The sequence below is a fragment of the Eschrichtius robustus genome, chromosome 6, assembly GCF_028021215.1.
Source record: "Eschrichtius robustus isolate mEscRob2 chromosome 6, mEscRob2.pri, whole genome shotgun sequence".
Lineage (NCBI taxonomy): Eukaryota > Metazoa > Chordata > Mammalia > Artiodactyla > Eschrichtiidae > Eschrichtius > Eschrichtius robustus.
Genome location: NC_090829.1, coordinates 20,288,423 through 20,302,894, shown reverse-complemented (window position 1 = coordinate 20,302,894; position 14,472 = coordinate 20,288,423). Strand labels below are relative to the sequence as shown.

Sequence of the window (14,472 nt, the reverse complement as noted above, 5' to 3'; positions counted from 1 at the left end):
TCCCACGGTGAGCCACAGCCCTACCCCACCGCCTCTGCAGGAGACCATCCAACACTGGCAGGTAGGTCTGGTTCAGTCTCCCCTGGGGTCACTGCTCCTTCCCCTGGGTCCCGATGCACACACTACTTTGTGTCTGCCCTCCAATAGTGGAGTCTCTGTTTCCCCCAGTCCTGTCGAAGTCCTGCGATCAATTCCCACTAGGCTTCAAAGTCTGATTCTCTAGGAATTCCTCCTCCCGTTGCCAGACCCCCAGGTTGGGAAGCCTGACGTAGGGCTCAGAACCTTCACTCCAGTGGGTGGACTTCTGTGGTATAAGTGTTCTCCGGTCTGTGAGTCTCCCACCCAGCAGTTATGGGATTTGATTTTACTCTGATTGCGCCCCTCCTACCGTCTCATTGTGGCTTCTCCTTTGTCTTTGGATGTGGGGTATGTTTTTTGGTGTGTTCCAGTGTCTTCCTGTCAATGATTGTCCAGCAGACAGTTGTGATTCTGGTGTTCTCACAAGAGGGAGTGAGAGCACGTCCTTCTATTCCGCCATCTTGGTTCCTCCCTCGGGTATTATATTTCTAAAGGCAGAAATCACGTATAGGCAAATACACCCTCAAGTCATATGGAGTGTTTTTTTTAAACATATATGTATGATTTTGCTTAGTAGTTTGTATGTATACATGTATAATTTGCATTCTAAAAATGGGAATTCCTACTTGTTCTTCCCATTTTTTAGGTTATTGTATTTATTACTTATTTAATGCTTTTGTAGTTATTATTTCTCTACAGCCTTTTGTTGTTACTTAGTTTCTTCCTGAAGAAGACCAAAGAAGCATTCACTACATGCTTTATTTTTCTTGAGCATTATGCTTTATTTTTGTCATTGACAGATTATTTGTTAGTGACATTTTATTTCCATAGGTTTTAACAACTTCCATCAGCTATTTCAAGCTGGATTGATTCTATTGTTTGTGGTCATATATTCATAGGAATAATGGGCTTAATTAAAAGTACCCTCCCCCCCAGTCCATCTAATTCTCTAGTTCCCCCTCCTCCACCTTTTTCTCTTTCCAGTGGGGTTACATAGTTGAATTTAAGTAAATTAATGCAATTATGGCGTGACTTCTTGTAGGTACACCTCATTCTTTTTAATTGCTACACAGGTTAGGAGTTCCATTACAATGTTGAAGAGAAATCTGGGGGAAAAAAAAAGGTGAGGGGTAGATGCGGAGCAGGGAACTTTCTTTCTTTCTTTCCAAACTTTATCCTTTTCTTAATGTACTGGCTAGGACTTTCAGTATGATGTTGAATAGAACTGCTGAGAGTAGATGTATTAGTCAGGATTCTCCAAAGGGGGGAAAAAAATAATAGGGTGTGTGTGTGCGTGCATGTTTGTGTTCACACACACACACACACACACACAGATACACACACAGATTTATTTAAGGAATTGGCTCACATAATTAGTTGGCAAACTAGAAATCCAGAGGAGCCAATAGTTTAGTTCTAGTCTGAGTCTGAAGGCCTGAGAACCAGGAGGCACCTATCATGAAGTTCCTGTTGAAGTTCTGTATGCTCAAGACCCAGGAAGAGCTGATGTTAGATAATCAGGCAAAAATTCTTTCTTACTCTAAGTAGGACCAGTGTTTTTGTTCTATTCATTTCTTTCACTGATTGGATTACCACCACCTACTCTAAGGAGGGTAATCTGCTTTAGTCAGTCTACCATTTAAATGTTAATCTTATCGGGGGAAAGAAAAATCACTCTCACAGAAACACCCAGAATATCTGGATGCCCCAAGGCCCAGTCAAACGGGCAAACGAAATTAACCATCACAGTAGACATTTTTGTTTTGTTCTTACAGAAAAGCATTTAGTCTTTCAACTTTAAGTATAATATTAACTGTAGGTTTTTTGTACATGCCTTTTATTCAAGAAATTCTCTTCTGTTTCTGCTTAGCCAAGAGATTTTATCCTGAAAGGGATAGAAAAAGTTGCACTTTGTCCACTGCTTTTTCTGTATTTATTGAGGTGATTGTGTAGTTTTTATATTTTGGTCAGTTAATTTGATTGATTTTCAAAAGTTAAGACCAACCTTGCATTTCTGAAATAGGCACCACACATTGAAGATGTAGTAGCCCTTTTATATATTGCTGGATTTGATTTATTAATATTTTGTTATGAATTTTTATGTCTGTGTTCACGGGGAATATTGGTCTGCACTTTTCTTTTTGTGTAATGTCTTCCTCTGGTTTTGGAATCAGGAAAATGTTGACCTTATAAATTGAGTTGAGAAACCTTCCCCTCCTCAATTTTCTGAACAAGTTTACGTAGGATTGGTATTATTTCTTCCTTAAATATTTGGTAGGATTTACTCCAAGCCACCTGAGCCTGGAGTTTTTTTTATGGGAAGGTTTTTAATTAGAAATTTAATTTCTTTAATAGATACATAGATAGTCATATTTTCTGTTTCTTTTGTGTCAGCTTTGATAATTTTTGTCTTTGGAAGAATTTGGTTTAAGTTGATAAATTTATTGGCATTAAGTTCATAATAACCCCTCAAATTAGTTTTATGTTGCTGTGTAACAAATTACCACAAACCTAGCAGCTTAAAACACCACCTATCTATTGGCTCATATTTCTGTTGTTCAGAAGTCTAGGCATGGTGTGGCTGGGTTTTCTGCTTATGGTCTTACAGGGTTGAAATCCAGGTGTTACATTCCTTCCTGAAGCTCTAGGGAAGAATCTGCGTCCAGGATGATTCAAGTTATTGGCCACATTCAGTTCCTTGCAGTTGTAGGCCTGAGGTTCTCCTTTGCTTGATGGCTTTTGGCTAGGGATTACTCTCAGTTACTAGAAGCACCTTTCAGGTCCTAGCTCTGTGGCTCTCTCTATTTTCAACTCTAGAAACAGAGAACTTCTTAAGCATTAAATCCTTTTTTTGCTTTGAATCTCTTGCCAGAAGATCCTGGTCCCTTTTAAGGGCTCACCAGTGGGTCAGGCCCAGGAAGGATAATCTCCCTTTCTTTGTTTTGTTTTGTTTTGGCCATGCCGCTCAGCATGTGGGAACTTAGTTCCCAGACCAGGGATCAAACTGGCGCTCCCTGCAGTGGAAGCACAGAGTCTTAACCGCTGGACCGCCAGGGAAATCCCTCCCTTCCTTAAAGGACCCTATGTCATATAGTAAAACGTAATCACGGTAGTGAAATCCATTGTAATGGCAGTCCCAGAGATCTTACTGGGCACATGATTCTCTGGAGTCTGTAATGAAATCCTAGGTGTTCAGTGAAGATTCACTACTGTGCCTGGCTGGCATTTGAATGTCTTTCACTGTTAAAATGCTTAGAATTCTGTAGTATACAGCTTCCTGGTTGATCTTTTCCCCGCCTCGTGGCATTTCCCTTTTCAGGTCTGCATCTTAATATTCAGGAGAAGCCGTAAATCAGTGCTGCTCAAAATCTAGAAGATGGTATTAGTGCAGATATAGAGAACTCAGAAAGCCCTCTAATTATAGCACTAGTTGGAATGGGTTCTTCTAACTCTCAGAGAGAGTGGGGATCTCCCCATTTTTTCCCTCTCTTTTTTGTTTTCTGTTCTTTTCTCTGTTCTTATTTGCCCTAGTCTCCCAAGAAGTCCTGTGGCGGCAGTAACAGAGCAGCAGTGGCAGAAGCAACAGTATTGGGGACAGGCCTAAAATGCAGAGTTGAACCTTCCTCTTTGACTAGAGGAGTTGTAGCCCTAAGAGAATGGGACATATCCTGATTGGCCTCCTTCCTTTCCCTTTCTGTCCTTCTCTTTTTGGAGTAGTTGTAGGAAATGTGGATGAATAAAGCCTCAGTCTTCTGGCTAGGTGACAAGAGGAGGGGAGCCCCAGGCAACCAAAAAATACTTGGATGGGGCTTCCCTGGTGGCGCAGTGGTTGAGAATCTGCCTGCCGATGCAGGGGACACAGGTTTGAGCCCTGGTCCGGGAAGATCCCACATGCCGCGGAGCAGCTGGGCCTGTAAGCCACCATTACTGAGCCTGCGCGTCTGGAGCCTGTGCTCCGCAACGAGAGGCCGCGACAGTGAGAGGCCCGCGCACCACGATGAAGAGTGGCCCACGCTCGCCGCAACTGGGGAAAGCCCTCGCACAGAAACGAAGACCCAACACAGCCAAAAATAAAATAAATTAATTAATTAATTAAAAAAAAATACTTGGATGATTTCAGAGTGGGACGAGCTCAGGAAACTTCTAGGTTTATTCCTGAGCTGTACATATATGGATCAGCGTCATAACTGCCTGTATACTTTGAGAACTGAACTGTGGCCTAAACCACCACCCAAGTCTCAGACTAGTCACTGTATGGTGCACATGCAGGACAGATCCAGATAGCTCTGCAAAGGATTTGAAAACTGAACTACTATTGGAACCACAACTCACAGAAGGTTTGTTGGAACTTGCAGCCAGAACCTAACCATTGTCTCCTAAAACAAACATCAACATTCTCTGTAGAATATAAACAAAACCGAGAGTCTTATAACATAATAGTCAAAATGTGTAGGATATATTTCAAAATTAATTGGCATATAAAGAACCAGGAAAACCTCAAGTTGTATGGACCATGAGAATCAACAGGCATCAGTGCTGAGATGACATAGATGTAGGAATTATTCACAAAGTTGTTAAAGTAGTTATTATACAAATGCTCTAACAACTAAGGGCAAAACACAAACAATGAAAAGGAATGGAAAAATAGAAAGTCTCAGCCAAGATATACAGTTGTCCATCAGTATCTGCAGGGGTTTGGTTCCAGGACCCCCAGAGGACACCAAAAGCCACAGAAGTTCAAGTAAGTTCCTTATATAAAATGGCATAGTATTCTTATACAACCTATGCACATCCTGTACTTTATTATGATTATTTTTTTAACTCTTCGGTTTATTTATTTATTTATTTATTTATGGCTGTGTTGGGTCTTCATTTCTGTGCGAGGGCTTTCTCTAGTTGCAGCAGGCGGGGGCCACTCTTCATCGCGGTGCGCGGGCCTCTCACTATCGCGGCCTCTCTTGTTGCGGAGCACAGGCTCCAGACGCGCAGGCTCAGTAAATTGTGGCTCACGGGCCTAGTTGCTCCGTGGCATGTGGGATCTTCCCAGACCAGGGCTCGAACCCATGTCCCCTGCATTGGCAGGCAGATTCTCAGCCACTGTGCCACCAGGGAAGCCCCATATTATTATTATTTTTAAAATTAATTAACTTATTTTATTTTTGGCTGCATTGGGTCTTCATTGCTGCACGTGGGCTTTCTCTAGTTGTGGTGAGCGGGGGCTACTCTTCATTGCGGTGCGTGTGCTTCTCATTGAGGTGGCTTTTCTTGTTGCGGAACACGGGCTCTAGGTGTGCGGGCTTCAGTAGTTGTGGCACATGGGCTCTAGAGCGCAGGCTCAATAGTTGTGGCGCACAGGCTCAGTTGCTCCGCGGCATGTGGGATCCTCCAAGGCCAGGGCTTGAACCCATGTCCCCTGCATTGGCAGGCAGATTCCCAATCACTGAGCCACCAGGGAAGCCCCACATCCTGTACTTTAAATCATCTGTAGATTACTTGTAATACCCCATACAATGTAAATGCTACATAAATAGTTACTGGAGTGCAGCAAATTCAAGTTTTTCTTTTTATCACTTTCTGGAAGTTTTTTTCCGAAATATTTTTGATCAGTGGTTGGTTTAATCTGTGGTTGCAGAACCTGTGGATAAGGAGGGCCAGCTAATTAAAAAACTCTGGGGAAAAAAAAACCCTCAATGGACTCAATAATGGAAGTAGTGTGAAAGGAAAGAGTAGTGAACTTGAAGATTAATCAATAAAATTTTCTAGTTTGAACGGAGAGAAAAATGGTTGGAGGAGAAAAAACTTCACAGAGTCTCAGATACCTGTATGACAATATCAGAAGGTCTAACACGTGTGTAATCTGCATCTCAAAAGGAAAAGGGAAGGAATGAAGCTGAGAAAAACTAAACTAAAGAAATCATCACTGGGAGCTTTCCAAAGTTGGCAAAAGACATAAATATAACATGTTTAAGAAGCCCAACGAACCCTAAGCATGATAAACCCGGAGAATTCCAAGCTCAGATATATTCCATATCAAAAATCATAACTTGGCTCTTCCTAGTTAAAAATCATAACGCCTCATAAGCCTAGTTACATGGCTCTCACCACTCCTAACCTGTTAAAATAGATATAACCTCAGGAAAGAAAAAACTATGTTAATCTTTTTGTCTTCTTATTTCAGTACCTAGAACACTCAATAAATATTTGTGCAATGAATGAATACATTTTAATGTAACTGTCTCTAACATCTTTATATCCTTAGTTAAAGGTAGCACAGGACTCCTCCCACTAAGCCAGAACAAACCTGCCTTTTTATTGTGATATACTTCATGAAACCCTGGGAATTTCAGCCTATTCATGTTACTGATCTTTTTTTGGGTGTCTAATATCAGAAGGGTAAATGTAGTGGATTTTGGCCATATCGTTGAACAAGAAGGAAATTAGGTGTTGATGTTGGGAAAAAGTTTCATATCTTGGCCAACACAACATTTTTAATTGGTAAGTTCAGGAATGCGGTCTCTGCAGGCTTGGCACACCCTTGCTGTAGCACTGTGGAACGTCCTTTACATAACAAAGCCTGCCTTCTCTCCATCTCCAAGTATTCTGGGACTTGTGAAAAAGTGTCTCTTTGGAAGCTTACTGAAGTTGGACAGTGAAACATGTGACTGTAATTAAACGTGATGGTCCTTTAAAATTCTCAACTTTTCAGAGCCTGAAGGTGATTCAGACAAAGCATCAGGAAATGTGACAATTTTGACAAAATTTCACATGATATAAATTTAGAGAATGGTTTTTCTTACTGCTTTTTCTGAAAACAAAAACCTTTTTTAATGTCTTCTACTATGGGAAATTCTAAGCTCAGAAAACACAAATTTTTTCACTTTATTTTAAATGTAGATAATTTTTTCTTCTCTTGTTTGTTTTTAACCATGTATGAACTTCAATTATTTTAGTGAATTACCAGGAGATTTCTCAATCAGACATAGTCCTAATGACTTGGTCTTAAGTATATCACACTTTGACTATTAGAGAATGATATTTCAACAGTTTTCTTCAGAATGTGCAGGGTCATTTTTGTTTATTGTTACCACACCCAAGTTAGATTCATTCTTTATTGTTATTCTTTTCCACACCACGCCCTTGGCTGTTGCTGTTTACAGCTAGTATAGGACTTTGCTAGGTCATTATACTTGAGTGCTTTTTTGAGCTTTGTATCCAACTGATCCATAATTTTACTGTGTTCCATGTATCTGAATTTTGCCAGAAGTTGGTTGATAGAACTATAACCAGCATTTTTTATTTTGGTTTTTTAAGTATTAACATTTATTGAGTACTTATAATGTAGTGGGCTCATTTGTTTTTATTTCTCAAAAACTGTCAAAAACCAAGAGACACAAACGTTTTTAAGCTCAGCAATTTATTTTAAGTAGCTTGTTTTTATCACAAAAACGTGGAAAAATATTTATTTTTAAACTTGTGATTTTTCTGAATAAACTATATATTCTGTATACAAAAGGTGATAAATTCATAAGTCTTTAATGTCACTGAGAGTAAGAATTGAATATCATTTTTATTCTGAAATGCCTATCTTCCATCCTATCATACGAAAGTTTTATGTATGTTTTGTTTTATTTATGATTTATCTACTCTCATTTCACAAATGGTTTGAGGTAACCTCGCTTGCGTGTCCCCCCCCCCCCCACACACCCAGTCTCTCATATATACACAAAAAAATATACAAAGTGTGACTTTTTAAAAAATAATCGAGGATATTTAATAGTTGAAAAAGCCAAGAGCAAGATTTGCAGTAGGTAGTTATATAATAGGATCCTGTATAACTGCTTGATGTGGACTACCGATTTCACTCTCTGCTGGCAATATAGGTAGTAGCCAAAGCAAAGGAAACATGATCAGTTATAATATTTAGAATCTCTTGAGATAAAAATAATCTAGTTATTCATATGGTTGTAGTTCATCCTTATGTTGGAAATGGAGAGATGTTTAGCAGTTCCTTATGAAGGAGACACAGTGGGTGATAAAGTGCGCACCAAAATCCCTGCCAACATCGTTATAGTGGGTAAAATAATGTTTCACATATCTGTCTCTTATAATATCTTTCACTGGGTAGACTTAAAATATAATATTGACAGTGCAATTCAGAAAAAATCATTCTGTGTGATACCAAAGTCATGTCATTCTGTGTAATTCAGTCTAAGTACCGTACTCAACCATATGAGTATTTAGTTGAATGGTAATATTTGGACTTTCCGAAGAAATAAATATATTGCATGACTTTCTGGAAGTTCCGTATATGTATTTTTACTCAAAAATGGGTTTTGGATAAAGATTAGGCAGTAGAGACTTTGTTGTGGCCATTTAAGCTCAGATATATATATATATCTGATATTGATTATTGATATATATATCTGATATTGATTATTGATATATATATATAAGATCAAAGCCTAGAGTGGAATTAAAGTAGTCTTATAGACATGAAGTTCTTACGTGGGGTTTACATATGAATAGATGACAACCCCATCCCATCAGCCGTACACCTTTACATGGAGATCTGTGGAGTGTCAGGTGTCTATGAATTAACCTGCATTTTTCAGGAAGAAAATACACTTTAAGCCTTCTACTTCATGTAACATACACCCTATCCTCAATCTGCCCCACCCACATGACTTCAGAATTTAGTAACAATGATCTATCTGTAGTTGGTAAGTATTGGATTCTGATTTTTATAGTCGGTACATAATTTGGTCTTCCTCATTACTTGTTTTCCTTATAAATAATAGTTGTTTAGTATTTTATTGCCCTAATGTTTCATAACTTCTAAATAGAGTAGATTGACAGATAGGACATATCCTTCAGAACATGTCATCTTCAAGTAATAGACAACCTGACAAAACAAGTAGCTTAAATAGGGCTTTCAGAGGAGAGTAACTCTGTGGAAGTTCTCAGCAGTGAAGGAAAGGTAAGAAATAGTTCTTGTAGTGATGAAAGAATAATTTTACGTTCGGCTTTGGTCGGTCATGGTGCTGGTCTGCCCAATAATATTTGGCATGGAAGAGAGGCAGGTAATCAAGTTTATCCAGGACATGGGCCTCAGATGAGTATGCCAAAGGAGAGACAGGCACTGGCAGAGGGTTTTGGTGAGGGTGAAGGCAAACAAAGCTAATGGAGAAATGGGGAGGTGTTGATTATTGAAATGGAGGCCTTAGTGAGGGCAGGGAAGTGTTCCTTTGGGAGTGTTGGAGTGAGTTGGAAGGTGAGATAGTTGGAGAGTAAGATGTAGGAATTATTGATTTGGAGGTGCTAGGGTGTGGTAAAGTCAAATTCAGGGTGTGATCGTGGATTGTGTGGCTGAAGGGAGTGAGAGAAAGTACTGTGGAGATTTTGATGGCAAGGTCCTTAGAGGTCAGATGGATTGTTTGCTTCAGGCATGTGGACCCTGCCTCAATACCTCTTAGTGGTTTACCTCTTGCTGATACTCTTCAGATCTTGGAAAACAATAACTAATATCTTCTTTGTAAGAAAATTGAAAAAACTGTACTACCTTTGCTTATGGTTCTCAAGCCTTTGCTTCCAGCCCAGATATCTATTCAGTTCCATTCTCTGTTTTCACATGGTACATACACATTTTTAAAGCCAACTTATGTTTAACTTCCCCATCTCATTCTCTTCCCCCCGAGACTGCTGTTCCTCTTATATTTGGTAAGGCAGCTAGAGTTGCCCTTCCCCCTTACCTACCATCGATAATCAATTGATCACATAGTGTTGATCCTAATTCGTTAATATTCTTTACTATGTATTTCTTCCTCTTTGCCTTCCAGACCTTTTCATAGCCAGGCCTTTACTGTCTCTCCCTGAATTACAACAACAGCCTCCTCACTGCTCTCCTTGCCTCTATTTTCACACCTTTCCTTATACCCAAGCATCTCTACCCCCTGAAGACAAAGTAGTCCTTTAACTCTTTAAGTTGTATTCTGCTTGGTGGTCTTAAGTGGCACGGACTTTGCTGCTAGCCTCTCCAACTCGGGCACCTGCCACGGTCCTCATGTGCATCTAGCTGTACTAGGCTGTTTTTTGGTTCTTCAGGCATGCCAGGGGAGTTTGTCTTTGCACAGACAGTAGGTTTCTCCGTTTTTTTTCTCTGCCTGTTGAACTCCTTTTGATATAATGTTTGGTACAACAGTGGTGGAACCTTTCTTAACCTCCTGATAAATTAAGACCTCCCATCCATTGCCTGTCTTCCTGAGGTATATTAGAAAGGAAAAGAAAACTTAGAAATGCAGGTTTGGTGCGCTCTCTCTTCCTACCTTTCATATAATTTTACTAACACTAAATGCCATTTATTGAGCATTTCATGATGGGACCATTTCTTAATTGCTTAGGAGAAAGTATTGTTTTATAGTTCTTACAGGCAACTAAAATTTTCTTTACAGAATAAAGTAATTATGAAAATGAGAAATTGTGTTTCAGTATGCTTTTGCTTATTCCTATTCTGTCTTGGCTGTTAAAAATAGTAGTCTTGTCAGGTTCTCATAGTTTAGATACTTTGAGGATAGCATAAAGATAGACACAAAGGTTTCCTAAAAGTACTGTTATGTAAATCCTTCTTTGTAATTATCCATATTTTGTTTTTCACAAACTAAAAATGAAAGCCCCCAGACTTCTTTGCCTAATTTCAGGATACACGAAATATTATTTAAGGTAGTATAGAGCCATGGACTTAAACGAAGGTTGGTTAAGGCTACAGCTACTAAATCTTCAAACTAGTGGTTTAAAAACAAGGAGAGAAATCTGAATGGTTGTTTTAAAAAAGTAATACCAAAAAAAATCATTTCCATTTTCATTCATACCTTCATTAAATTTAATGAGTTTTGGATTGATCGTGTGCATTTGGTGTTACATTGGTGTTTAGGATCTTAAATTTAGAGCATCTGTCTATTTTATGTGATACTTTCTAGAATATTAATCTTAAAATATTTTAAAGATAAAATTATAGATTCCATATATAAGTGATATCATATTTGTCTTCCTCTTTCTGGCGTACTTCACTTAGTATGATAATCTCTAGGTCCATCCATGTTGCAAATGACATTATTTGATTCTTCTTTATGGCTGAGTAATATTCCATTGTGTATGTATGTACCACATCTTCTTTATCCATTCATTTGTCCATGGACATTTAGGTTGTCCAAGATACAAATGAACTTATTTACAAAACAGAAAGAGTCTTACAGGCATAGGAAACAAACTTATGGTTACTAGGGGAAAGGGGGTGTAAATTAGGAGGCTGGGATTAACACATACACACTACTGTATATAAAGTAGATAAACGACAAGGACTGTATAGCACAGGGAACTGTACTCAATATTTTGTAATAACCTATAAGGGAAAAGAATCTGAAAAAGAATTATATATATTATATATAATATATATATTCAGTTATATATAACTGAATCACTGTGTTGTACACCTGAAACTAACATGACATTGTAAATCAACTGTATTTCAATTAAAAAAAAGATACTGTATATATGTCGATGCTACTCTCACTTCGCCCCAGCTTCCCCCTCCCCACCTGTGTCCTCAAGTCCATTCTCTACATCTACGTCTTTATTCCTGCCTTGCCACTAAGTTCATCAGTACGATTTTTTTTTTTTTAGATTCCATATATATGTGTTAGCATATGGTATTTGTTTTTCTTTCTGACTTACTTCACTCTGTATGACAGACTCTAGGTCCATCCACCTCACTACAAATAACTCAATTTCGTTTCTTTTTATGGCTGAGTAATATTCCATTGTATATGTGTGCCACATCTTCTTTATCTGTTCATCTGTCAGTGGACATTTAGGTTGGTTCCATGTCCTGGCTATTGTAAATAGTGCTGCAATACACTACCGAATGTAAAATAGATAGCTAGTGGGAAGCAGCAGCATAGCACAGGGAGATCAGCTCGGTGCTTTGCGATGACCTGAAGAGGGTGGGAGGGAGGCTCAAGAGGGAGGGGATATGGGGATATATGTATGCATATGGCTGATTCACTTTGTTGTACAACAGAAACCAACACAATATTGTGAAGCAATTATACTCCAGTAAAGATCTATTGAAAAAAAAATCCTGTGCCATACATTCAGTCACCAAGAAAAAAGAAAGATGAAATTATGAAATATAATCCAAGATCACTTAAGAGAATGACAAAACACCAATATTCTTGGTATCCTACTATAAACTACTTTTATTTGTATTCTTCTCTGCACACTGTCAAAATGTGAATATGCTTTTAATGAGTATATATAGTATTTATTATTTTTCATTTAAGATTATATCATAAATCATTTCCTCCTTGTATACAGTGTAGGCTTCATGATGGATTGAATGTAGGAGACATAGAGTGTCTAAGCTGTTGATGCTATTCTCATTAAGATTAGTTAGGTTCTAGGGAAGTTTTTTGTTTTTGTTTCTTTGTTTTTTTGAGTTTGATATGGGAGAGACTTACATAGGTTCATTGCCTCCTGGGGAGGAAGATTATTTTTCAGTGTAGAGGAGCAAAGGAGAAAGGTCTAAGTACTTGGGAAGTTGGAGCAAGATGGAACCAGGGGCCTTGAGCAGAAGGAATACCCCTTTTCCTGTGAAGTTGAGGGGAATCAGCTGTGTATTCAGATAAAAATTCCTGGTGGCCTGAGAGTTTACTGAAAGTGTTTTTAGTAATCCTTTGTAACTCCTATACTTTAATCTTTAAATCTATCTGTATTTGGAGTAAATAATCAATTTTCTTCTTTTTCTTCTTTTTGTTTTAATATTTATTTATTTATTTGGCTGCACCAGATCTTAGTTGCGGCACATGGGAATCTTCCTTGCGGCACGTGGGATCTTTTTAGTTTCTGCATCCAGGATCTTTTAGTTGCGGCTTGCGGGCTCTTAGTTGCGGCATGCAGGATTTAATTCCCTGACCAGGGATCGAACCCGGGCCCCCTGCATTGGGAGCTCGGAGTCTTAACCCCTGGACCACTAGGGAAGTCCTTCAGTTTTCTTCCTTTAGTTTAAAAATGTTTTTAAAGGAAAATTCAAACATACACAAAAATAGAAGAGTGTAATCGACTTCCATGAACTAATCACCCAGCTTCAATGATTATTCTGATAGCTTTTTAAAGATTTTTCTTTTTAATTTGCTTTTCTGTGATTTTAAAATATTTAACCATTAATCCATCTCTTTATTTTGCAGGAGTTAGATAAATGAGTACTATTTATTAAAGTAAGCTGTCCTTTCCTTGTCACATTATGAAGAGTGTAGTCTACTAACCTATAGTTTTATTTATGCCAGTACAGCATCATTTTAATTATTTTATAGGTTAAAACTCATCCTTGTAATATATTATAAATATTTGTAATAATTTTAAAAATTAAAGGTATTATCAACATTTAAAATTTTATGTTACTATAGAATATGTTTTAATATCTAGACATTTTTTGGTATCTGCCTTTTCAAAATTATGACAGTAACTCTTTTAACAAGTCAAAATTCTTATTGATAAGCTTTTTGTAAAAAATAAATTTATTTATTTTATTTTATTTATGTTTGGCCGCGTTGGGTCTTTGTTGCTGCATGCGGGCTTTCTCTAGTTGCGGCAAGTGGGGGCTACTCTTCGTTGCGATGCACAGGCTTCTCATTACAGTGGCTTCTCTTGTTGCAGAGCATGGGCTCTAGGCTTGCGGGCTTCAGTAGTTGTGGCACGAGGGCTCAGTAGTTGTGGCTCGCGGGCTCTAGAGCGCAGGCTCAGTAGTTGTGGCGAATGGGCTTAGTTGCTCCGCAGCATGTGGGATCTTCCCGGACCAGGGCTTGAACCTGTGTCCCCTGCATTGGCAGGCGGATTCTTAACCACTGCGCCACCAGGGAAGTCTGATAAGCTTTTTTAAACTAAAGAAAGACAAACCTAAATAATTCCACATATGCATTTATTTCATCCGTAAATATTTATTGAGTACTACTGTGTACTGATGTCGCATCTGAATTAATTGATTAAAAAAAGTTTGATCTTAAAGTATTTCATTTTGTTTTTTGTTTTTTTTTCTTTTGGCCGTGCCTTACAGCTTGCAGGATCTTCTTTCCCTGACCAGGGATCGAACCCATGCTCCCTGCAGTGGAAGCATGGAGCCCTAACCACTGGACTATCAAGGAATTCCCAGTCTCTGTGTTTTAGTACTGTTTTTAGTTCTACTTTTACCACTCAGTTTTAAATCAGAGATAATCATGTCGTGTTGTTTTAAAAAAACTATATAAATGACTGAACAAAATTTTCTGGGACATTTTACCTGTGTCCTGCATCACTCTGGACCTGAGTCTTTAGGAGAAAAATGAAAGACAGTAGTGTGTAGGATAA

The 14,472-nt window shown here is 38.4% G+C and overlaps 1 protein-coding gene across 3 annotated transcripts in view; it reads left to right on the top strand.

Moving 5' to 3' along the window:
* Positions 1-14,472, top strand: part of PIK3CB (phosphatidylinositol-4,5-bisphosphate 3-kinase catalytic subunit beta) — a 195,865-nt gene that overhangs the window by 115,616 nt on the left and 65,777 nt on the right. The window lies entirely within an intron of this gene.